At 31.0% G+C, this 24,901-nt stretch overlaps 1 protein-coding gene across 4 annotated transcripts in view; it reads right to left on the minus strand.

The window, feature by feature from the left end:
- Nucleotides 1–24,901, minus strand: part of LOC143190415 (uncharacterized) — a 314,791-nt gene that overhangs the window by 239,098 nt on the left and 50,792 nt on the right. The window lies entirely within an intron of this gene.

The following is a 24,901-nucleotide window of genomic DNA, read 5'->3' on the forward strand; positions in this document are numbered from 1 at the left end:
ATCTAACTCGTAGGGTTAGGCAGCGTTTTTGCTAATTGCTAAATAAGCCTAAAAAAATAGGTTAATTTACGACATCACGTTAGAAACCTCTAAAATTAGCAATGTTGCCTTAGTATATTATGCATGTATTATACATACAAACCTTCCTCTTGAATCACTCTATCTATTGAAAAAACCGCATCAAAATCCGTTGCGTAGTTTTAAAGATTTAAGCGCACATAGGGATATAGGGACAGAAAAGGCGACTTTGTTTTATACTATGTAGTGATATTTATTATATATTTTTTATATTGTCTGCTAATGAATTATTCTAATAAGATATATCATAATTATCCTATAAAATAGCAATGTACATGGTAACATAACCTTAAAATTTCAATCAAAACTTGAGGAAGCCTTTCCAAATAATTTTACTACACGAGACTAGGAGTAAGAATATCAGTTGTGTTTTTCTCTATAATATGCCATAATATGGTTTTACCTTCTAATATTTTAAAATGGTATCCAGAGTGGACATCTAACAGTTATTCGGTTTCATCTATTCTGGTTCCTTGATAGACAACACTAACCCAACGCAATACATCATCAGAATCATCCAGACACTAACAAATATAAGTTAAAGCATCAATTATTTATGGAGGAATTTGGTAAAAGCTACTGTTATCCTTGTTTAATATTTGCGTATTCAACCTTCTAGGTAATAACCTTCCAATTTTATTTTCTTGTCGAAACAACAGGATATCAAGGCAGAACCCTTCTAGGGTAAACTAGTCCCGTTCAGGCGTCTTCTTATTACCGTCAGCTCTAATTTAAGGAAATATTTCCCTTCATTTCTTGCATTAAACAATTCGAATTCATGATTAGTCGCAAGAGCTGCTAGTTTTGATGGCATTTTGTTGCCCATTCTTTATACGTAAGTTTCACAAAAGCAGAAATAAACATATAATATGGACTGATGCTAAGAATTGTTATGTCATAACAAAAACGTAAAATAGATAAAAAATGTATATGGTATGATATATTATAAAATTTTCATAACATCAGGCGAGGACAGAAGAAAGTAAGTGAGCTAAAAAATCCAACAACCAATCCTTAAGTCCTTAAATTTAGTTTCATATCATGTTTTTTAATAGTAAGTTATTTATATACATTTCAAACAATAATAAGTATATGGATCACTTTCTAGTAAAACCATAATACTGGAACCATAGATTCTATATTTCCGTAACCTGTATTTCTAGCCGAAAAACCCAACTAAAACAAAGACAACCATTAAAAGAGTTTGTCAAAAACGGGGACTTTATTTTTTCAGAATTCCCAAAGTTATCGTGATAAACAACGCCCTTTATATTGATTAATTCTAGCTGTTCTGTTTAAATCACATTAATTATTCTCAGCAGAAAGAAGAATTAATGATTTGGCTAACAACTCACCTAGTCATAAGTTTAAAAATTAACTAGATTGCATCCCATCCAGCAGCTATTCCCATGCGGCATTACATTCTGCACTGTTAAAGTATGTAGAAGCTAAGTATAGAACTTCCTTTGGTACCTTTTTTAGATACTGAAAAAACATTACTAAATATATGCGACTTGCAAGTCTAGCCCATCTATTGGAAAAAACCACAAATTGCTTTTCCTTAACCTCATAATAGCAAGTCTAATTCTAAAACAATTTAAGATGCAAGTATTTAAAAAACGTCAAAAAGTACCAAATATGCTGTTCAGAAAATATAAAATTATAAACATATTTCGTATTATATTCTAAAAGAAATTTTAAATAGAAATACACAAAACGCTCATAGGAAAAGGGATAATTTACATATTATTTAACCGCACAGGTAAAGGGACATTAGGATAAATTGCTATGCCATTTCTGTATACTGTATTGACAGTGAGTGACAGTTTGAGCGGCGGCTATTCTGTATTGGTACGATAATCATCACTACATAGTATAAAACAAAGTCGCCTTTTCTGTCCCTATATCCCTATGTGCGCTTAAATCTTTAAAACTACGCAACGGATTTTGATGCGGATTTTTTCAATAGATAGAGTGATTCAAGGGGAAGGTTTATATGTATAATACATGCATAATATACTAAGGCAACATTGCTAATTTTAGAGGTTTCTAACGTGATGTCGTAAATTAACCTATTTTTTAGGCTTATTTAGCAATTAGCATAAACGCTGCCTAACCCTACGAGTTAGATCAAATTAGTGTACTACAGTATTGTACACCGTAAAAAGGTCTACAAAAAAGTCCGCGATGGTATATGTTTATCTTTTAGGGATAACCCACATTAACCATTTTTATTGTTTACTTTTTACGTGAGAAAATGGCTTATTTACGAAGCTATTTTAAGCAATACGGCATTAATCCTTATCGAATTCGTACCTTAAATACAGTGTGCAATTAATATAGATCAATATGGTTCCTTACAGCATGTAAATTAAACAAATATTTTCGGAGATATTACAAATTTAAAATTTGCGTTTAAAAATGTGTAATGTAATAAAAATTGTATGAATTTAGATATTCCAAAGATAGCAGGAAATCTTCATAGTAAGTATAGGGGAAGAGGAATTGTTTTACTCCAAATTTAATGCGTGCAGGCCAAGGGCAGTAATGAATGAACCAAAAATACTGGATCGATTTTAATCATGTTTTCATTGAGTGACATAGGCATATATATTTTATGCCCGTGCAAAGTCGGAGCGGGCCGCTATGTTTTTATATACAACGTTCACATTTTTTCTGTAGTGTATTTAATTTAGTATCAGCATTGCACCCGTGCGAAGCTGGGGCGGGTCGCTAGTTCATGGATATGTGTATCTTCTTCTTCTATGTGTATCTGGGAAAAATTTGAGGCATGTTTAAAGCTTATACTATTTTTTATTTATACTTGTTTCATCTTAATATAGATTAACAAAATACCAATAATAAGAATCGTGTGTGCTATGTTTGCAAAGTATATACATTTCCGCAAGCAGCTATTTCAGATTTATATAATACACAGCAATCAATCCCTTCTTAACTCTAATAATTTCAATAAATTTGATATCAGAACAAGTAAGAAAAAATGTTGAACATATATTCCAAGGTATTTAGCTGATTCTGGTTGAGGAATTGGGTACCAGCCAAGTGATATAATTAGGTGTTAGTCACTTCGCCGCCACGACAAATTGACATGGATACATTCGGAGGTGTTTAGCTGTATTTTCGAGTCCCTAGTTCATTTGTAGCTCTTGTTGACTGCTCCTTGTACTTTTTCTAGAGACTTAAACAGATATACATATTTTAACAAGATAACTGTATCGTCAGAAAATGTTCCAAGTATTGTTTCCTTCGTGTTGGGATATCAGCAGTATAGAGCAATAAAAGTAAACGAAAATTAAATATATCTATATTTGATACTCTGAAGTTGTTGCTCTAGAGCCCTGAAAATAATCTTATTCATGATACTTTTATCTATAGTTCTCAGTGACGTAGTAATTTAAGCTTAATATTTCGTTGATTATTAAAAATTAATGGACGCTACATTTAATTAAATTCAATTTAAAAAAGTTTAGTGAGTGTTAGTTCTTGAGCTAGTCTGCATGTATTTTAATATACAGATATTTGTTACTGTAATTATATATCAAATATAATACTGATCTTATATCGAAAATATTGTAGCACATTTTAGTAATATATTATTTTTAAGTTATTCTCTTTACACATTTTAGTAATATATTATTTTTAAGTTATTCTCTTTACACAATTGTGAGATAAATGCGTAAAGTACAACAACTTATTGCCTAAAAAAAGTCTAAATCATCTTACGCACTATTTGACGCTAACATAAAGGTTGATTTGATTAAAGATGAAAATACAGTTTTACTTTACTTAAACAAGTTTGTTTTAAGAATATTAAAGATTGCTATGGTTGCACGAAAAGCACTGATATACCTCAGTTCAATGCTGGTGCAATTATATACCTTGAACTGCAAACTTCAGCTTATTACCTTAGGTGAAGGGATTGAGCTTTAAACACTTTGAACAACTTTATTACCGCCTTTGATGGCCGTATATATTCCAGACATCTATGCACAAATTTCGATTTTTTACAAACTAAGTTACCTCAGTCAACTGCCAATTTTTCGTCGTCTGTTTTTTATAATATTATTCAACTTTGCAGATGCCTTGGTTTTTGTGGTTTTGCAGTGGTCAAGTCGATAGGACGGTCATCCTACTGTTGCGATAGTCGCGGGTTCGAATTCTGCGGTGGCATAGTCGTAATAATTACAATTAAGATTATCCAAAAGGCAAGTGTGAAACATCCGACAAGAAAAGTGATCCGTAACCAGACTGGGTAAGACCACATGTCTTAATGCCACGGACCGTTCGGAATCCACGTTAAACAGTGGACGACCTACTGTCCAGATAAACCCTAATTGGTAACAAGGACACTCCAAAGCATAACAAAAAAAATACACTAAGGAAAAGAGGCCCTATGACCTGTTCGTACTTTAAATTTACCACAGGAATGATGGAATTACAATAGACGTACCAAATGCATGCTATAATGCATGTCTCTCAATTTAAATGTGTACTGTAAGAACTCTAACTTAATGATTATCAACACATAGTGATTGATCAAATAGTTAAAGTTAAGTCACGTAAAATAAGTACTCCGTTTGCCACATTTAATTTTTTTGTGTTAAAATGATATTAAATATAATTTTATTATAATATATTATATATAATTATTATATATAATTATAATCTTTAAAACTCGCATAATAAAAAGTAACATATGGTTTTCATTAATAACAAAAGATTCCGTGTATTAAAAATATAAACAAAAATAATATAAAAATGCAATACAATTTTTTTCTCCCACCAACTAGGGGTTTATCTGGACTCGAACTACAGTTTAACGTGGGCTCCGAACCACGGTCCTCAGCATTAAGCCTACCAACTGCCAAGTGACCAACCTTAGAAATTATCCCAGAAAACATCCGGTCTTACCCAGTCTGGTTACTGGCGTTACTGGGATCATTTTCCTTGTCGGATTTTACACTTTTGTCTAGGACAATCACAAATGTTAAACAATCACAAACATTAATTTACGACCATGCCCCAGCAGGATTCGAACCCGCAACTATCGCAACAGTAGGAGGACCGTCCTGCCGCCTTAACCACTGCGCCACAAAGTCGGCTACTATAATTTTAAGGTGATTAACTGGCATACGTACATGCACATAATAAATATGTAAAAACGAATCAGGAAAACCAGCTTGATATACTGTAAATTTAACAGTATTTCCCCAAAATAATAAAACGATACAACTAAATAAATCGCAACAGTTCGCACCCAAATAACAAAGGAGCGTCGAGGTCGGGCTTATTGAAACGCAAATGTATATTCAACATATTATTTTCAACAACATAATTGAAGATTCGATGGTTAATCGGTGAAAGGTTTATAATAATGAAAGGCTGCAGTAGTAAACCAAGAGTCCCATGCAAAACAAAAGATTGTTTATTAAAACACAAACTTTTTCTGGTGGTTTCCAAATTCTAGTGAATAATTACTGAGAAAATTACTAAATTGTATCAAAAAATAATATACAGAATTGTATAGTTCTCTGAACCGTTTTGAATTCCGAAAATATTGCTAGAGCAAAGAAAATGATTTAGGGAGGCACGGAGAGTTCTTCGTTTGCCACACAGTTCCCACTTCTATAACATAAATGTTTCATAATCTATTATTATTCTCAATAATTGTGGATTGATCCTCATATAAGGACACAATGAGTTTTCGGCGTATTTCTTTATGTTAAAACCAAAGTTTTACTACTGACAATTGAGTTTAAACTATTTAATATCCATAGTTTAGAACTTCTAGTCAACGTTTGAGTTCCATGTCAAGAGATAATAAATTTTTTAAAGGATTTTTCGGATGTAAAAGTTTTCACATTCACTTCATATCTAAGAATTTCTGTTCAAATAACAACAAATAATTATTGGAAAATAAAATGTCTAGAAATTATAGTAAATTGAGTAAAGGTTTTTAAGAAAAACATTCTATGTGGATTTTTAAATATTCTGCAAAAGATGAATGAGCTTTAAACGTATTACTTTTAAAAATATTATCTGCATTTGCATGATAATGGCTTTTCTATCACAAGTTGCCCCAAACCATGCATTGTAATAAATGTGTTTCAACTTAACAACGAAAGGAAATCTTGATCATTCTATGATTCTTTCAGTTTAGACTATCAATTCTTCGTCTACTTATTCAATTCTCTAATATCCTTCTTTACCAACAGAACAATGGATTACGGATGAAAAAAATGGATGATTAAATTATGAAAATTATTAAGTAAAACTTTCAAAAAGTGGTACTGAGTTAGATTCTAATTTGCCATTCGCAACAATCATGTAAAATATAGAATATAAAAATGCATAATAAAAATGTGCTTTCTTTTTTCTTTTCGTCAGATATTGTTTCTTTTTAAATATAGGGTTCACCTTATAAAATACAAGGTGCAAAATCTGGCGAGTAATATGAATGGCGTAACCTTTGTCTATTTATTTCGGCTAGAAACCTTTCGACAGAACAAAAAGGAAAGAGATGGCGCATTGCCTTGTCATTTGTTCCTAAATTTTTCACGGAATTCTACCAGAAAATGGAACTAATAGTGTTGAGTAATAGTTTGGTGTGCAGGAAGCCAATGAAGATTGTCACTAATTGCTATTTAGTGGCCCCGTTTTATAAACACCTTAAAACTAATGATAAGCTTTAAAATGTATTTTTATAGAAGTAAAGGAATGCATGAATAATGAAATGTCATCTGACACTAATTGAATTTTAACAGTAAATACTATTTGTTTCAACTAATTATACACTAATTGGTTTTACCACTTTAAAATTTATAGAGAAAGGTGTCTAATAGATATTTAAACAGTTAGAGTTTAATACCTAAGTCATGATAATAATTTAACAACTAACTATTGAAAATAATTAACATATTTCACATACAACGGAACATAAATTACCAAGCTCTTAGTTCTTAACAGTTATCTTCAGCTATTCTAGTTAGATAATACAGGTCTGCGAAAAAAATCTACACTCACATCTAGAGCATTAAAAAACCTGGAGCATTCATATAATACCACAAAATATTACTATTTCTGGAGGTACACATGTCCGACCATAGTAGAATATATTTCTATAACCTTAAAATGTTACGTTTGTCTTTTTTTTCTGCATTCTGCCAATTCTGGCCTATATATGAATTGGCTACTTTCGTAACATAACAGTTTTAATGATTTCAATAAGGTCATGTTTTATAATTACAATTTCACATGAACTTGTGATGATGTATACTAAAATAGTATACAAACCTAAGGAATGAAAAATAAAATAAAAATAATCTTAAATATACAAGTTATAGCACAGAAAGTGAATGTATTTGCAAGATTTTATTCCATTAAAACGATAATATAGTTACTTATATGAATATCTCTATTTGCGGATATATATTTCCTAATATATTTGAAATATCCAACACTGAAAGAAAGTAGTTTATACTAACCCGACGTTCCATCAAGACGAAAACGAAAGTACAATTACTTTTTTTATATATCAAGAAAATGTATAAAATGAAGTGGTTATAAAATTACTTTTATTTTTGGACATAATCTCTCCTGATTTCTCTACAAGAATTACCATAATTATTTAATTGGACACCAATTATCTAAGTAACATAGTACCCATAACAAAAGCTGATTCATAACTCCCTTTCATTCACCGTACTATTTTTTTAAACGATAAAAAAATCAAGGTTAGTAGTTAAACTAAAATATTACCAAACCAGTGGTTATTAAACTATAGTATGTTTCATTTCGGTCAACTCCAAGTAAATGAATAATAATTAATCATATTGGACTAATTAAATAGTTCAGCACCAATAAAAAATATCGAGAAACCAACAGAATTTGGTTTGGTTCAACTGGTTCTTTTTGTTATATTTTAGAATCTCCATTGTCTCCTTGTTAACTAGGGCATATCTCAGTTGGACTAATTGTTTATCGGTCAGCAGTTTTAAGCATACCTACTGGCGAGCGATCAAGTTAGATCATCCCAGAAGAGATCCGGTCTTACCAAGACTAGTTATTAGCTTGACTATGATCGTATTCCTTGTCAGATTTTACACTCTTGTCTAAGGACAATCACAAACATACATTTGCAATTATGCTTCAGAAAGATTCAAAAGGACCTAGAAAAGTAGGATTAACTAACCGGACTTGATATAATTTTATTTGTAAAATTAAGTTATTTTTCAGTTATAATATATTTTTTTAAGTCGAAACTTCACAAATTTCTTCGAAATATTACTTATTCAGGAATGTAATCACAACTAGAATATAAGAACACTTATAACGTTAAGTATAGCATATTGGACCCTAAACGCAATAAAAATTAACCTAACGCAAGAACAAATAATTATCATACCAAGAAATAATTAAATATTTAATTTTGGTACAATACATTTATAAATCTACACTTTGATGATAAGTGTATATAATCCGCCAAGCTGTTTAATATTAATCTTGTTGTGGGATGAAGTTCTGAGCTTCTAGATGTCTATCATATTCAATATATTTCTCATCGCATGTCAATTGGATCATTTATACACCAACAAATGGTTGCTGTAAACAAAGCTGCATATTAATTAAATAATTTACAATTTTAGGACACATAGTTTTATTTTCTTCAGTTCAGATATGGTACTCATTGATCAAGTTCGGTATAACAACGTAATTTGTTGATAACACTACTATTATACTTACTATTAGAGATAATAGCGAAGAATTAAGCAGAAAAATGCAACAGGCAGGTAATAACATAGTGGACACAAATTTTATTTGGAATAAAATCTAAATTATTCGTACGTAATAGTTGTTGGTGTACAATCAAACAAGAACTATAGAATTTAATTATGAGGATGCACCGAGAGACCATAGTTACATCGAGACCTTCGGATTCCAACTACCATAGAAAACATTGAAAGATCAACAAGACAAGGGGAAATGCTCTAGTCCCATGCTAATACTGAAGAGTGTAATCTTGTGTAGATGTGTAATAAAGTGTATTACATGGTAAAAACACTGGAAAGTGCTACCAGCTTTATGTAGAGACAAATTGTAAGTTAGTTTAGTAACGACTAGTAATAATATAACACGTCAATTGGAAAGTCCTTGGCCTACCATAGTAAAACACATTTTTTGGCAAAATTAGTTTTCTTTTATTCAATATAAGTCCCTTCAAGGGTAACACAATGATTATAGCGACCCTCCAACTTTTCGATACCATTTTTGTAGTACGACTTGTCCTTCGCTTCAAAATAGGCGCCGGTTTTGGCGATCACCTCTTCATTCGACGAAAATTTCTTCTCAGCGAGCATTCTTTTGGGATCTAAGAACAGAAAATAGTCACTAGAGGCCAGATCTTGAGAATACAGTGGATGAGGAAGTAATTCAAAGCCCATATCATATATATTATGGTTTTAATGGCCATAAAGTTGTCATATAAATGTTACATCATTTATTATCTGGACCATTATATGCTTAAATAAATTGCCCTAATAAATATTGTGGTACAGAATCTAGATTCCCGCGGGATATATAAAAACATACTTCGCAAAATTAAAAAGTTATACAATAAGGGTAAAATGAATAGAGTTTCAGATTTATTGATCAGGCAACAAAGGCAACCGAAACTTGTATGGTATGTGGAATTAACGGAACTTCTTTGATAAAAATAAATTAATTCAAAAGCCATATAAAGCGCACATATCTTTCCATTTATGTTATTTGTGCGCTTTTATATTACAAAGTGTTGGCAAATAAAATATGTATAAAAGATTTGCCTTTTAACATCTGAGAAAAATCATCTGCAGAGATAAACAGTAATAATATGGAGCGATGTTTGCTAAAAAAAAAGGATACATTATTCACCAATATCTCCGGATTTGGCGTATGCGCACCCTCCTGCATAGAATAAATCATAGAAAAGAATAAACTATATGAAATTATATTGTCTTCGTTTTCTAACGGCGGTCCATTCTTTTCGAGTCGATAGGTACGGTCGGGATCAAAACAACAAACAAATCTAGAATATTTAGATTTTGAGTTACATTAATAATTTGTTAGAACCGATTTTGTAGAATCGATTTGGTGAAGGTGTTTGGGCAATTAAAACACTGGATTCAACTGAGTCACTCTCTATTTATTTCGACAAACATCTCGGTCAAAGCCCCAGCACAGAATCACAGAATGAGTCAAGATGGCGGGATCTTCATCCTGTCCGGATGACATTAGTACGAGCATGCGCCGTAGCGTTTATTATAATTTACAGGAAACTACATTAATATCGACTATGCAACCATATATACATCGTCAGAGGACGTCAGATGTAGGCGCATCCACCCAATTATTTATATATCCAACAAATTATATGCTAATAAAAATTAAATTGTTGTGTTTTTCTTGGTGGTCTAACATACATTGGAAATATGAAAAAACAAGGGTAAGTGCATACAGCATCAATTTTATTTATAGTAGGAATTTTAGCTACCAAATTTATAACACATCATTTTCAACGACCTGGAATAGGTATCAATATATGTCAAAATTTAATAATAACAAGAACAGAGAAGAAAATGATTCTTATTGTGTTGGAAGAAGTTATTAATGAGGTTTGTCCATCAAGAATAGTAGCAAAAACTGTAGTAACTGGTAATAATTAGACATTTATTTTAAACATAATATATTTTAGTAAATATTTAAATTTTGTTTTATAGCCAAAATGTAGCTAGAATTTGTAGAGAGTAAAAGTGAAGAAGAAAGAATGTGAAATTCAGAGAATAATTAGACAGCATTTTGCTCAGATATGGAACAGTGTGCAGTGATACTTTGTAATAATTAAATTTTCTAACAAAATTAGACCTAGATCAAATAACCAAAATGTAAAACTATCAACCAAGTTAAAACTATCAACTAAGTTTTTATAAAAATAGAAAGGCATATAAAAATTATTTTTATTATTTCATTTTATTCCATAATTTTTTAAATAAAATGAGTTATTAAAAAAAATTCAATGTTTATATCTCTTTTATATATAGTTTCAACATTAAATCAATTATTTATTATATTTGTTTATTTTCATTTATAAAAAATAATGATAATGTGTAATATGTTTTTATAAAAATAGAATAGCTGGACATATATTAATTATATTTTTATTATTTCGTTTTATTCAATACTTTTGAATACTTTTTAATAAAATTTATTTCTAAAATTTTACCTGCTTAATATATTCGACGTTAAATCCAATAATCACGATAAAACATAAGTAAATAAATCTGTAATATGCATGCGCCAAACTCGGATTATTCTCTGTATTCAAATTAAATGGAGCCAATATGGGCATGTGCCAAATTCGGAGATGTTGGGGGAATAAAGTATCCTTTGCTAAATATGATAGACTTAGCTGTAATGGCTGCTATATTGACAGTACTCAGGTTGGTGGATTGCTCATATACTTCGGCAACTTGGTCTTCACGTATATAAGCTGAATTAATATTGACTAATAATTTTCAGTTCATTTTGCTAAAATGATTTGCTGTGTTCTAAGATGTGATGGTTAAAATGGCGTACATTCTTTTCTAGAGTATAATGATCTAGCTCTGAAATTAATTTTAAATGTGAACGGTATTAAACTTAGAACAATCTCTTACATAAGTACAGGAAGGTCTGTTCTTTGCATTTCAGACTGAATGACTTATAGATCCAAATGTAGCAGAGTATTGCTTAACCAAGATTGACGTACATAATTGAATTAAATATATGTGTTTATTCACAGGTCATTTACCTGAATCTACCGAAAAGTAAACTGCGGGCATAAAATTGAGCGCACATTACAATCTTCAAAAAGAATTAGAAGTCAGTAGAAATATTTTTTTAATCAGTGTGTTCAAATTTGGACAGGTAGGAATTAGGCAGTACAAGACCAAAAAAGCAAGATCTGAGTTTACATGATGTAATAATAATTAAGTGTTGTTTGTTTTAGTGGATGAGAAAAGTCACTAGTTTTTGTATAAATCGAATTTTTTTCATTTATGTTAAATAAAGAGTATATGATTTTCATATGTTAATGCTAATTATCAGATTAGATAGGGTTTTTTGATGTTTTTCGAATGAGCTTAGTATTTAAATGTTAATTATAAATGTTGATTTAATTATTCTATGATAAGAATCAGCTTCCATCATCTCGCTGACGTGTAAGCTATATATTTTCCTCGAGCTCTAGCCACGCCAATGTTTATATCAGCAATTCTGCGGGAAACGATACTCTTTCATTTTATTTTGAAGTAAACGACCAAACCGAAAGTTTGTGGCTAAAATACAATAGCCTACATTTGATAAAATTAGTTCTGTGTCCCTCTAGTTTAATACAGAACAAATATGATTAATGGAGAACGTTACTAAGAAATTGATGCAACTGAGCTTAGTATTAAAGCTTTGACCCCAATAAAGAGTTTTTTTGAAACAATAATATTTGACAACATTTTGTAAAGTCATCAGGGAAACTTTGGAAGTGCTTCAAATGACGATTTACACTTGTTAAGGCCGATGATGATGATGTCAGTCACATATTGGTTGGAACATTTCGTACAAATTATAATGATACAACACTGAACCGATAGTTTGAAATGAAACATATAAGCTATTTTTATATTTAAAACAAGAAAATGATCTTCCTACTGTTGCGATAGTCACGACTTTTAATCCTGATGATGAATGGTTATAGACGTATGTTCTTATTAGCTACAACTGTGAGGTAAGAGTGCAAAATCTGGGAAAGGAAATCGTCCCAGTCAAGCCAGTAACCAGGTTAGGTAAAACCGGATAACTTCTGGGATGATTTCTACGTTTGTCGCTCGCTAGTAGGTACGTTTAGTGCCGAGGATTGTGGTTTGAAGCCCACGTTAAACAGTAAATCATAATTGATAAAGAGGAGACTCTAAAATACAAAAATTACACTATATTCCAAATTTTCATGAAATAAAAATTAATATTTGTGAACTATTTAAAATAAACAATAATTTAAATGTATATTTTTGAATAGTTTGTTTAAATTGCATGATGGTGACAAAAAATGCGGATATACGAATGAAATAGAATAATCCAAGGTCAAACCTAACTTAACTAAAAAGTTATTTTGCATTACTAATCTGACCGTTTAAATGAATTAGATTCAAATGACAAATATCCTGACTAATCATCGTAAAGCGTGTCTTTAGAAATTTATTGTCGTTGATTTTTGACTAATAAATATGTTAATAAGTATTGACATATGATGATGAACGATCCTTCTTTTACATTACGAAAATATTAGATAGCTTTATATAAACAAATTGAATCAAAATATATAAACCAATCTAAAAAAAGATATAATAATTTTATATCCAACGCCTTTTGTGACAAATAAAATACAGACACGGTTTAACCAGTGGAAAATAATGGCAAACTCGTCTTACCTCTCCGTCGATAAAATTATACATGAGAAAACATGCATAATACTTGAGGCTTTACTTCAATAATAGATTAATTTGACAGAAGCATATGTGGGCCTAGCATAAAATTCTAGATGGCAAACATCATAGTATGCATTGATTAACAAGTTGATGATATACAAAACCATTATCAAGCCAAAGTTCACCTCATTGTCAACTGTCTGCAAAATTCTGCTAAACAATAGTGCTGATTATCAGAGGTCATAAACTGGCAAACGTTGTTTTTGCGCTTTGCTGGTTTTGACAAAATCGCTACTAATATTTGGGATTATTCTGATTTAAAATGCCAAAGCCAATAATCATAAACAAAAATATATCGCGTCTCTAGTCAGTAACTTCCAACAGGAACGAGATAATGTAATGTAATAATGTAGCCCATATAGCCAGTAAAATGTATTAAAATAATGGTTCTATTAAATATTAAATTTCTGCAGTTTTATTAGAAATATTTTTAGCATGTTCCAGCTGCAGTGAATATTATTATGGTCACTGTGACTAAAATTAAAAACATACATATGAAGCGAATGACGAATCAAGATCACCTTGAATATTAGCTCTATTCGAGACTAAACTTATGAAACTTATAAAAAGAGTGAGCACACAAACAAACAGTTTTTTTGATATAAATATAATTTAATACAATTAGTTCAGGCGAACCTGTTGATCTAGTCATCCATAGAAAATTAAATGATGTAAGTGGTCTCTTCATACACTCTTACGGAACTTAAATGGAGTAAAACCCTAGAAGGGATCTAATGGAACTTCCAGGCATTGTTTTTAAAACCATATAAGAAAATCACGATTTGTTATTTATATTTGTATATTTAGGCGAGACTTGGATATTTCAAGAAGAAACATTAGACCACTCTTGAGTACTGTATAAAAGAGTTCACAAGTCCATAAACAAAGGCTGTAATTAAAAAGAATGGCTTATAAAACACAACATATAATATATAATACAAATTTTGAAAATATTATGTTAAAGTGCGAATTATTTCCAATTGTTACTCAGTAAATATAAACAAAAAATTTAATTGTTTTATGTAATTAACTTTTTTAGAGTTAAACCTGAAAATAAACAAACAGTAGATCAGATAACTGAACGATATGGTCATAAAATATTACGTCTTCCTCCACTTCACTGCATATTCAATCCAATCAAATTGATATCCGGTGTGGTGTTTGGATCTTTGGAGAGAAGCATTGTCTACGATAACAACCTTGGTTCGTATGAACTCTTTTACAAACACAGAAGAAGAAATTGACAAGGTGGTGAGAGCAGAGATAAAATCGAATTTTATCAAGAAAAGTGTACACAGGTAGTAACAGAAGAAACTAAGGAGAAAGACTGTGATATAACATTAACCTACAAACTATTGTCGCTATATAACAAACTGTAGTTTAAGTCCTTGGTAATATACGCACTAGATTTACGCATTATTTGATGCATACTAGAATTTTGTTATAAGGCAAAACCAAAAAAACTATACCTCAAAATTTATGCGACAACGTTATGAAGTTTTGACGCCATAAATTTGGATGACATGATTAATTAGATAGACTTATGTATTCAAATATTTTCATGTTGTTGTTCATGTGTTCATGTATAAAGTCTTGGAAACCTTATAGAGGTAAAAGGTTAGGTATGAAGATTGGACTGTGCATAGAGATGAAATTATTAGATGGATATGTTGAACGTGTCGAAAAAGATTTGCATGGAAGATGATAATACGGCAGACATGCTGTGACGTTTGCTACTCTGTTATATAAAATATCAATGTCCGAACTGTAACGTATAAAATATTTTGCTAACTGTAATTGTATTCTATTATATGGTTTATAACATTTCAATACAATAGTGCCAATATCCTCGCACAAACACAATTAACAACAACATTGTTATGTTTTATACATAACTTGTAGATAACCGGATATAAAATAAACGGAATTCTTTATGGTGTACACAATAGGCATTTCCCACCACTATATTTCAATGATAATGTCCTGAATTTTCAATTCACCCATCCCGTTAAACTGTCTCCTATTGATGTAAACGTTCCGGGCTTGTGATCCCTGGAGATCTTCCCGTGAAAGAGCAGGATAAAGAAAAGGAATAAGTACGTTATCGTGTTAAGCCATTAAATTTGCACTTGCCACGTTTCAGATCAAATTACACTTTATTTCGACTTCGTTTCGTAAGGTATACATTTAAATATTCAGATATAAAGTTCAGAATTTGATTCCTATTAAATAAATTAATATTAAAGGACTTAGAAAATTTGGTGTTACTGAGCATAGAATCGTATCAGATGCGTGTGAAGAAAACATGTTTTCGGTGCGTTGAAAATGTTTTCAGTTTCAATTTGAAGAATGCTGTTGAATGCTCTGTGAAGCTTATGATAACAATGTTCAACATTTAAATAATTGTTTCAGACAGCCAAAAAAACTTGAAGGCGAGGATTTTTGATAATCGAGGAATATGGAGGATTGTTGAGACAGTGAAAAGCGTTTGGCAAACTCAACGGCAAAAATGAAAAGGTTTTTTGCGTCGTATTGTGACAGGTGAAACGAAAAACGAAAAAAAAAAACGAAAATAAACATGCGAAAATATACTTGAAAATATTAAAATTAATTCTCCAAATCTTACTCTTTCTGTTTACTAGCGATTTCTTACAACAAACCTTTAATGAAAAAAAATTATATATATATATATATATATATATATATATATATATATATATATATATATATATATATATATATATATATATGATAGATATTTATTAAAAATTTATTAGCACTTCGTGGATATTCGATAACCAGACAGCATCAAGATTGATGAAAATTTCCTGGGAATAGCTTTGTGATTTTTATTCACTGATGTTGCCTTTTTTTCCCAAACCATTTTTTTCGCTAGATTAGATATCATCAGATTCTGGAGTAATAACTCAGTACGATGAAAATTTATGAGATTCATTAATGTTTTGCTTGAATATGAAGTCGCATGCGGCAATAATTAGTTAAGTAATCCCAAATACAGATAGTAGGAACATTATTAGTGAAAATTCGTTGCTTAGACATGTCCTCAATCTTCGAAAAAAAGCTGTGAAAAAGCAGGAGATGTGAATCTAGAAGTTCAAACCAACCAAAACCACAATGGGAAATTATAACTGATGCTTTTGAAGTAGAATTGAAAGAAAAATGGTGGATATGAAAGCGGGAATATTTCCAGCTATTTTGAAACCTAATAAGATTTGGCTTTCGATTAAGAGAATAGAAGAGATAGTTTGTTAAATTCCTAAAGACTCAAACAGTATATAAACTTTAAGACATTATAACCAGATTTATACAGTATATATATATATATATATATATTGTTAAAAAGAGGGCGTTAGTTTGATACATCTTGCTGTAAAATAAAAAAATTATAGAAATTTTAATAAAGTTCGGGAATTATTGTCCCAAATAATGAATTCAATTTTAATAAAATGTGACTACAAAAAATTCTTTGTTAATATTCTATTCTGTCAATATAATGAAATTATTTTCTGAAGAACTGGAACCGATTAGCACATAAAGGCGTCAAGGAGATTATGCACGTTTTGGTGCAATGACATTTTCAGTAACCGCAGTTTTTATGGCGTTTTTACAGGACTTAAAAGTGAATCATAATAAAGCCCCCAAACATATTATATTGGTTCGATGAACCGTGTTTTTAATCCATTATTGTGGTCATGGATTCCTCAGCATCTTGTGTATCAATACCTTTGAAGGTAGGAGGATTTATTTTAAGGTGACGTAAGAGGTTAAATAATTTTAAATTCAACCAAAGCTAAAATCCGCTTCATTTAAAATCCGGTTTTATTTTCAAAGTCACAAAAAATTGTTTCACATTTCAGAGACGAAATTATTGGATTTCGGTCTTGATTATAATATTTCCTTTCTCTCATATTCACTATCTTATAGAACCTCTTGAATCGTAGCCGATTCGGCTTACTACTTCTGTATTAATAAATAACCCCAGTGTTTGAAACCCTCTACTTGCTTTACCTGGACACCATTGACATTTACAATAGCGGATGTCTTTTGAGAAAACAGGTAAATAATGAGCGGGAAATTACTGACAATTTCATAATTTTTATTAATTCTCAAGCCAAATAGATCTGTAATGCGAACTATGTTTGCGATGAATGCTCGAAGCCTTATAACAGGTCAATTGAAAAGTCCCCAGTCCGTATTGATAAAATATTACTTTTTGAACGGAAAAAATAGAGTTGAAGCAAAAACTTGACTTGATGCCGAGTTTCCGGATACTGCCGCAGGAAAATCAACCATCAAGGGTTGGTATGCTAAGTTTTGACGTGGTGAAATGAGCACCGAAGACGGTGCACGCAGTGGACGCCCGAAAGAGATTGTTATCGACGAAAACATTTAAAAGATCCACAAAATGATTTTGAATGACTGTAAATTGAAATTAAATGAAATAGCAGACAATCTAAATATATCAACAGAACTTGGACATCATATCATTCACGAATATTTGGGTATGAGAAAGCTCTGTGCAATGTGGGTGTCGCGCGAGCTCCCTTTTGACCAAAAACAAAGATGAGTTGATGATTCGGAGCAGTGTTTGAGGATGATTAAGAGTAATAAAACCGAGTTTTTGCGTCGATATGTGACAATGGTTGAAACATGGCTCCATCATTTCACTCCGAAGCCCAATCGACAGTCATTCGAATGGACCGCTCCAAAACGTCGGAAAACGCAACAGTCAGCTGGCAAGTTCATAGCGTCTGTACTTTGGGAAGCGTATAGAACAATTTCCATTGACTACCTTGAAAAAGGAAGGACCAACAACAGCTACTATTACATTTTCATTTGAAAAAAAAAGTGCTGTTTCACCAAGACAATGCACCGCGTCACATGTCAGTGAAAACGAGGGAAAAAATCCATCCATCCACCGAATTTTACAGATCTGGCCTGCAGCAACTATTTCCTGTTCTTAGATCTCGAATGAATCTTCGCTGGGAAAAAAATTCGTCGAATGAAGAGATGATCGCCGAAACTGAAGCCTATTTTGAAGCAATGGACAAATCATACTACAAAAATGGTATCGAAAATTTGGAGGGTCGCTATAATCAGTATATCACCCTTGAAGAGAATTATGTTGAATAAAACAAAATTTACCTGTTATGAGCTATCATCAGCAAACTTCAGACCGGCTAAGAAGTCTGTAACATAGTACTGAATGTCATGTATCTCTATTTAAATAACTTTCACATAATTGCATCCACTAATATGTCGAAAAGTGCTGGAGAAACAGTTCCAAGGAAAACACTAGCTCAGATGAATTTAACAAATCATTACGCATTCGCAAGCATAGTCTATATACCGACTGAGTGCGAATATTGTATCCGAATTCGGACTAAACCCTGCCTTATCTTGTTAGTTTGATTCTCAGTGAGCTTTCAAATCTAATTGGTATAATTTTCTAATATTTTTCCACTATTTAGTAGGACACTTATTCTTTGGTAGTTTTTACAATTTATTGACCACTTCGTTTTTTCACTACTGGAGAAACTACTTATTATCGTTTTTTTATCAGAATAAGTTCCATGTTCACCTGTAAAATAAAGTCGCATTGCAGAATTCCTAGGAATCAGAATTCGGAAATCAAGATGAATAGCTCGATACCAACAAATTTGCCAAAAGTGTTTTGTTAATTCCTAAAATATGATCTTAAAAAAGTATCGGTAATTTAGGACGTACCATTTACATGAATACGAAGTGTCCGATACAAGGTTACATAAATCCTTTAAAATTAATTCACAGTGCCAGTTACATGTACTGTTAATAACAACAATGAGTAAAATACTGCATACGTGATTATTTATAACAATCAACACAGAGTATATCAATCAACTTGATATCAGTTTTAATTTTGATAATAGCATGTATATCTCTAGAGATAACTAGGTAAATTCAGCTTAATGCATCAGGTAGGTTGCGTAATTTTACCCTATTGTCCGCAAAATGTCATTACACACTGCATTAAATTATTATGAAATCATATCTGGTTTCTATACACATACAACATTCATAGTAAGCAACACATATCCCTATCCTAACGAAAAATTTGGCACTAACAGTTTTTAATAATTCAATATATACCAATAAAAACTGATATCTATAATTTTATAATAGATATCATTAGTGGGATAATGACGTAGACTCAGGGAACTTTAGAATATATTCCGTTTTTTTTCTAGAACTACTTTGAATTATTCAGAGATAGACTAAATAATAAAGTTTGACGTCTGTACACTTATGATGTTTCTGCGAATCAGTTATACAGCTTTAATTGATACATTTTTATAAGGTGTTTGTTCAAAAACTTGTTTTACAAAATATAATAATACAATGCCTACTTATACCAGGGTTTGGCCATAATAATAATGACAATATAAAAAATAGATACAAATTACTTTTTGATGTATAAAAATTATGAAATATATGTTCAGAAAAATGTCTTGTTTTAACAATCTTTAGCTTTATATCTTAATTGACAACTTGTGGAAACCGGTGGTGTCTGGTGATACTATAGATTTTAATGAAATAGTTGAAATTAATTTTTATATATTTGTCCTCCATAAAAGGTTTTCTGATCAGAAATTCTTGGGATTGCGTTGGCTGATATGACGCCATTCAAATTCTAGAAAACGCAACATTTGGAAAAAGAAAACTACGGATTATTGCGTTATTTTCTTAGAAGCATATATCTTGATAATATTAAGACGTTTCTTAAAAATATATATCTTATAAGTTCGCAGGTTTCAGTTCTAGGAATAATTAACGAAAAATAAAGAAGAAACTCCTCATATAGTGGATGAAATAATTAAATCAGATACATCACTGCATATAATCCTTGTTGGATGCAAGTCTAATCAAATACTAAAAATGCTTTTTTCAAATTTTATGAGACTGTTTTGGTGTCTAATTATGAAAAATGTATCTTTATTGTGCTTTAGTAACATCTTTTCTTATTAATCTTAAAAATAGTCAGTAATTATTGACATAATGACAACAGAAAAAACTTTCTATAACTGAAACCAATTTAGGAAAAGAATGTCATGATAGATTCCTGAAATTGTTATTAGTATCCAATAACCCATACAATCGGGTATTTCACAATTCTTTCAAATAAATAGCGACCTTGATGCTGTTTGAATTGTCTAGGTACCATAATGTTTAGCCACTAACAAGTTTCCTTATTACAATATTAATTTTAACTAGTGTATAACAATATAGTTGCTTATGTATTATTTTATCACATATTGCATTTTTTATAAATGCAACAATGTAATTTTAGACAATGTTCTTAGAACTTAACAGTGCTCTTAACGGAGACTAATGGAAGTCATCTACCATGAAGTCTTGAATACTTTGCTTTAATATTTATTGCTACAAATTGTGGATATTAACCAATTATGAGTGAAAGAATTTTTCAATAAGGCAGCATTACGGTCTCTAAAATAATGTGGCATGAGATATGGTATGGTTTAGATGATAGAGACTGACATCCATTGTAAAACATAATTGCAAATACAACAATATTAAAAAAAACTGACCCTAAACCTAACTTAAAGGATCTATGTATATTTTTAATATAACATATATTATTAGATGATCTTAGATTAACGTATTATTGTTAATTAATTCAATTTGACTGACTTAAGCTAAAGCTTATTTGATTTTGTTCGTTTAAATCTTCTTATTTCAAACACGTTATCAGTAGACAATTTCCTCGAAGCTAATATGACTTAGGAGCTTTCTTTATGAGTTGAAATTAAATTGAAAATATTAACGTCACTTTCTCCTCTCATCAGCTCCTTCAAATATGCCGCTTTTTATTTCAAAGGTTCAACAGATTTAAAAAGTACTTTTAATGATGATTATTTAAAATTATTATTAAATTAATTAAATTATTAAAATTATATTAAAATTAAAATTAAAAATTATATTAAGTATTATGATTTTGAAAGTAAAAAGAACAACAATTTGATTGATAAATAGGAAAACAATTTAGGCTGCATTTATGTTATTTGGGAAACTATTGGGAATTTTCCGAATTTTTAGGTCTCTCCATGTTTTTTTCATTCAAGTTTCAACAAATAGTATTGCAAAAACAAATAGTAACAAATTATAATTGTATTTAAAAAAGTTGGGTTGGTTCAATTAAAAAGCAATTATCCCTTTCCTTTGCTTTCCCAAAGAAAATTCGAAAACAACTATGTACATCTCCGTCTTACTTATGGATACGGTTGCAAAAAAGTAAGCTCATGTTGGAATAAAATAGAAATAAACCATTTTCTTTTATTATATTATGTTATAGTTACTTTCCGACAATATACAGTTAAATATCTTTGGGAACATTATTTTATCCCTTTTTTCATACTACCAAATTAAGATCATTTAAAATGAACTGAATTATCTCCATCCTGTCCTCTCTCAAAATTAGTACAGGAAGGAATTCGTACATCTTCGTCTGTTATCACGAATAGAAAAACAGTCGAAGCGCACTTTTGACTGAAATAGTAATTAATATTTTCGGTCGTTAGTTTTTTTACTATCGACCAATTCCAATGCTTCGCGACTATCAACTGTTTCGACTATTTTTAGATTATAATTCCCAACACTACTTTTAACTTGCCAATAAGGTGGATGGTTAATGGAATAATGGACACTGAATATCTGGGAAATTTTTGAGAGGCAATGTAGATTAAGCCAAATGACTTACTTTTTCATTATTTTTTCTCGAAATTCAGATTAAGAATAAGATCAATTTTAATAAATACAGCTAAGTGGCTTGATCATTCAGTATTAATAAGATAAATCTTTACGTATTTTATAGATACAATTTGAGTCTAATGATTACTATTAACATTATATTATTTATTTTCGAGGCGTTCACCATTTTTTCAGACCCTATTCCAGTAAATGTTGCCATTGTGTTTGGATCATATTTGCATCCACTTTTCCAAAGAATTTGTCGGCGTTGAATTATTCATACGTGCATTATAAGGTCATTTATTGTGATGTGGAACATACGATATTGACATTGACACTGTTTTATGAATGGCAAACTACCATATTATCTGAAATATGTATAGGATTTTAATAACATATTATAGTACTGAATCTCAATAACCCACCGAATTGAAATACATATATTTTTCTCTTAAATTCCATTGCAGTAAAGGAAGTTAAGGTAAATTATAATTATAATATTTACTAATCTTCAGGTTCAGTTTCAGTTTAAAAATAACTAAAAGTACTTAAAATAATAAAATATGTATTCACCTGCATGCATAAATACATCACATTAGACAAAAATCTGAAAGCATCAGAATTAAAATTAGACGGAAAATACTCCCTAACTTCACCTAAGATCGAAGATATTGGTTTAACAGTTAATAATAACAAGTCAATTGAAAAGTCCCCGGTCTGATACATAGTTAGCGCTACTAAAATAAATCGATATGTTTTTTAGTTAACCCTAACCCTCAAAAGATGCGTGTATAAATTTGACAGCTGTCGTATCATAGTTTGTGAATTATAGCATTTTGAGTGGAGCCACTTTTGTTCATGTAAAAACAATGGATAAAAAGGAATTTCGTGTGTTGATAAAAAATTGCTTTTTGAAGGGAAAAAATTCAGTTGAAGCAAAAACATGATGATGCCTTGATGCCGAGTTTTCGGACACTGCCCCAGGAAAATCAACTATCAAGGATTGGTATGCTAAGTTTAGACGTGGTGAAATGAGCACCGAAGACGGTGAACGCAGTGGAGGCCTAAAAAAAGTTGTTACCGGCGAAAACATAAAAAAAAATCCACAAAATTATTATGAATGAACATCAATTGAAATTAAATGAAACAGCACAGACACTCTAAAAATATCAACAGAACGTGTACATTACATCGTTCACGAATATTTGGATATGAGAAAACTCTGTGCAAAATCGGTGCCACAAGAGCTCACTTTTGACCAAAAACAATGACGAATTGATGATTCGGAGCGGTGTTTGAAGATAATAATGTCGATATGTGATAATGGATAAAACATGGCTCCGTCATTTCACTCCGAAGTCCAGTCGACAGTCATCCGAGAGGACTGCCCATGATGAACCCGCTCCAAAATGTGGGAAAATGCATCGTCGGCTGGCAAGATTATGGCATCTGTATTTTAGGATGAACATGGAATAATTTTCACTGACTCTTGGAAAAGGAGGGACGGCGACATTTGAAAAAAAAATGCTGCTTCACCAAGACAATGAATCGTGTCACAAGTCAGTGAAAACGACGGCAAACATCCATGAATTGGGCTTCGAATTGCCTCCTCATCTACCGTATTCGTCTTCTTCTTCATATTCTCAAGATCTGGCCCCCAGCGACTATTCCCTGATTTCAGATCTCAAAAGAATTCCCGCTGCGAAGAAATTTTGTTCGAATGAAGAGAGGATCGCCGAAACTGAGACCTATTTTGAAGCAAAGGACAAATCGTACTACAAAAATGGCATCGAAAAGTTGGAGGGTCACTATAATCACTCTTGAAGGGAATTAAGTTGAATAAAAAAAATAATTTTCAATTGACCTGTTAAACCCTATTTGATCTTATGGGTTGCAAATATGAGATTGCGCTAAGATATCAAATCGACAGTTCTGCATCGCTGCCAAAACAAAGTTCTTCGATTAATTTTGAAGACTTATCGCTACGTAATCAACAAAAAACTGTACGGTGAATTCAAAATCAACCTGAAATAAGGTTACCAAATCATAGCAATATAGAAGCCAATACAACCACCAAAATAACAACAAAATAACGTTCAGGAAATCAGAAGATTGATCGACTTCAAACCACAAGAACTAGTATAGTGTATTAGTTTTACTTTTAACTTTAGATCAGGCTAGATTAATTTAATATTAATTTAGGAAATACATATTGATTTTCCGATACTATTATTGATAATATTGTTCTTGCAAACTGGTTCAACTAAAGTACAACTGATTCAACATAACAACAGGTATAAGTTAATGCGTATATTAAGATTGTTCTAAGAGTAGCTGATGATAAATGCCATGAATTTTGTGCTAACAGATAACACAACAACTAAGCAAAAGAAATAAAACTTTATATTTTATAAATATTACTGGATGAGTAATCCTTAAATTAATAGAATTTCTACGGCAGATAAGACATTAATTCTAAAAGTATA

This window comes from Rhynchophorus ferrugineus, unplaced genomic scaffold (genome assembly GCF_030347505.1).
Source record: "Rhynchophorus ferrugineus isolate W39M unplaced genomic scaffold, kcgeb_rfMv2 rfM2, whole genome shotgun sequence".
NCBI classification, from domain to species: domain Eukaryota; kingdom Metazoa; phylum Arthropoda; class Insecta; order Coleoptera; family Curculionidae; genus Rhynchophorus; species Rhynchophorus ferrugineus.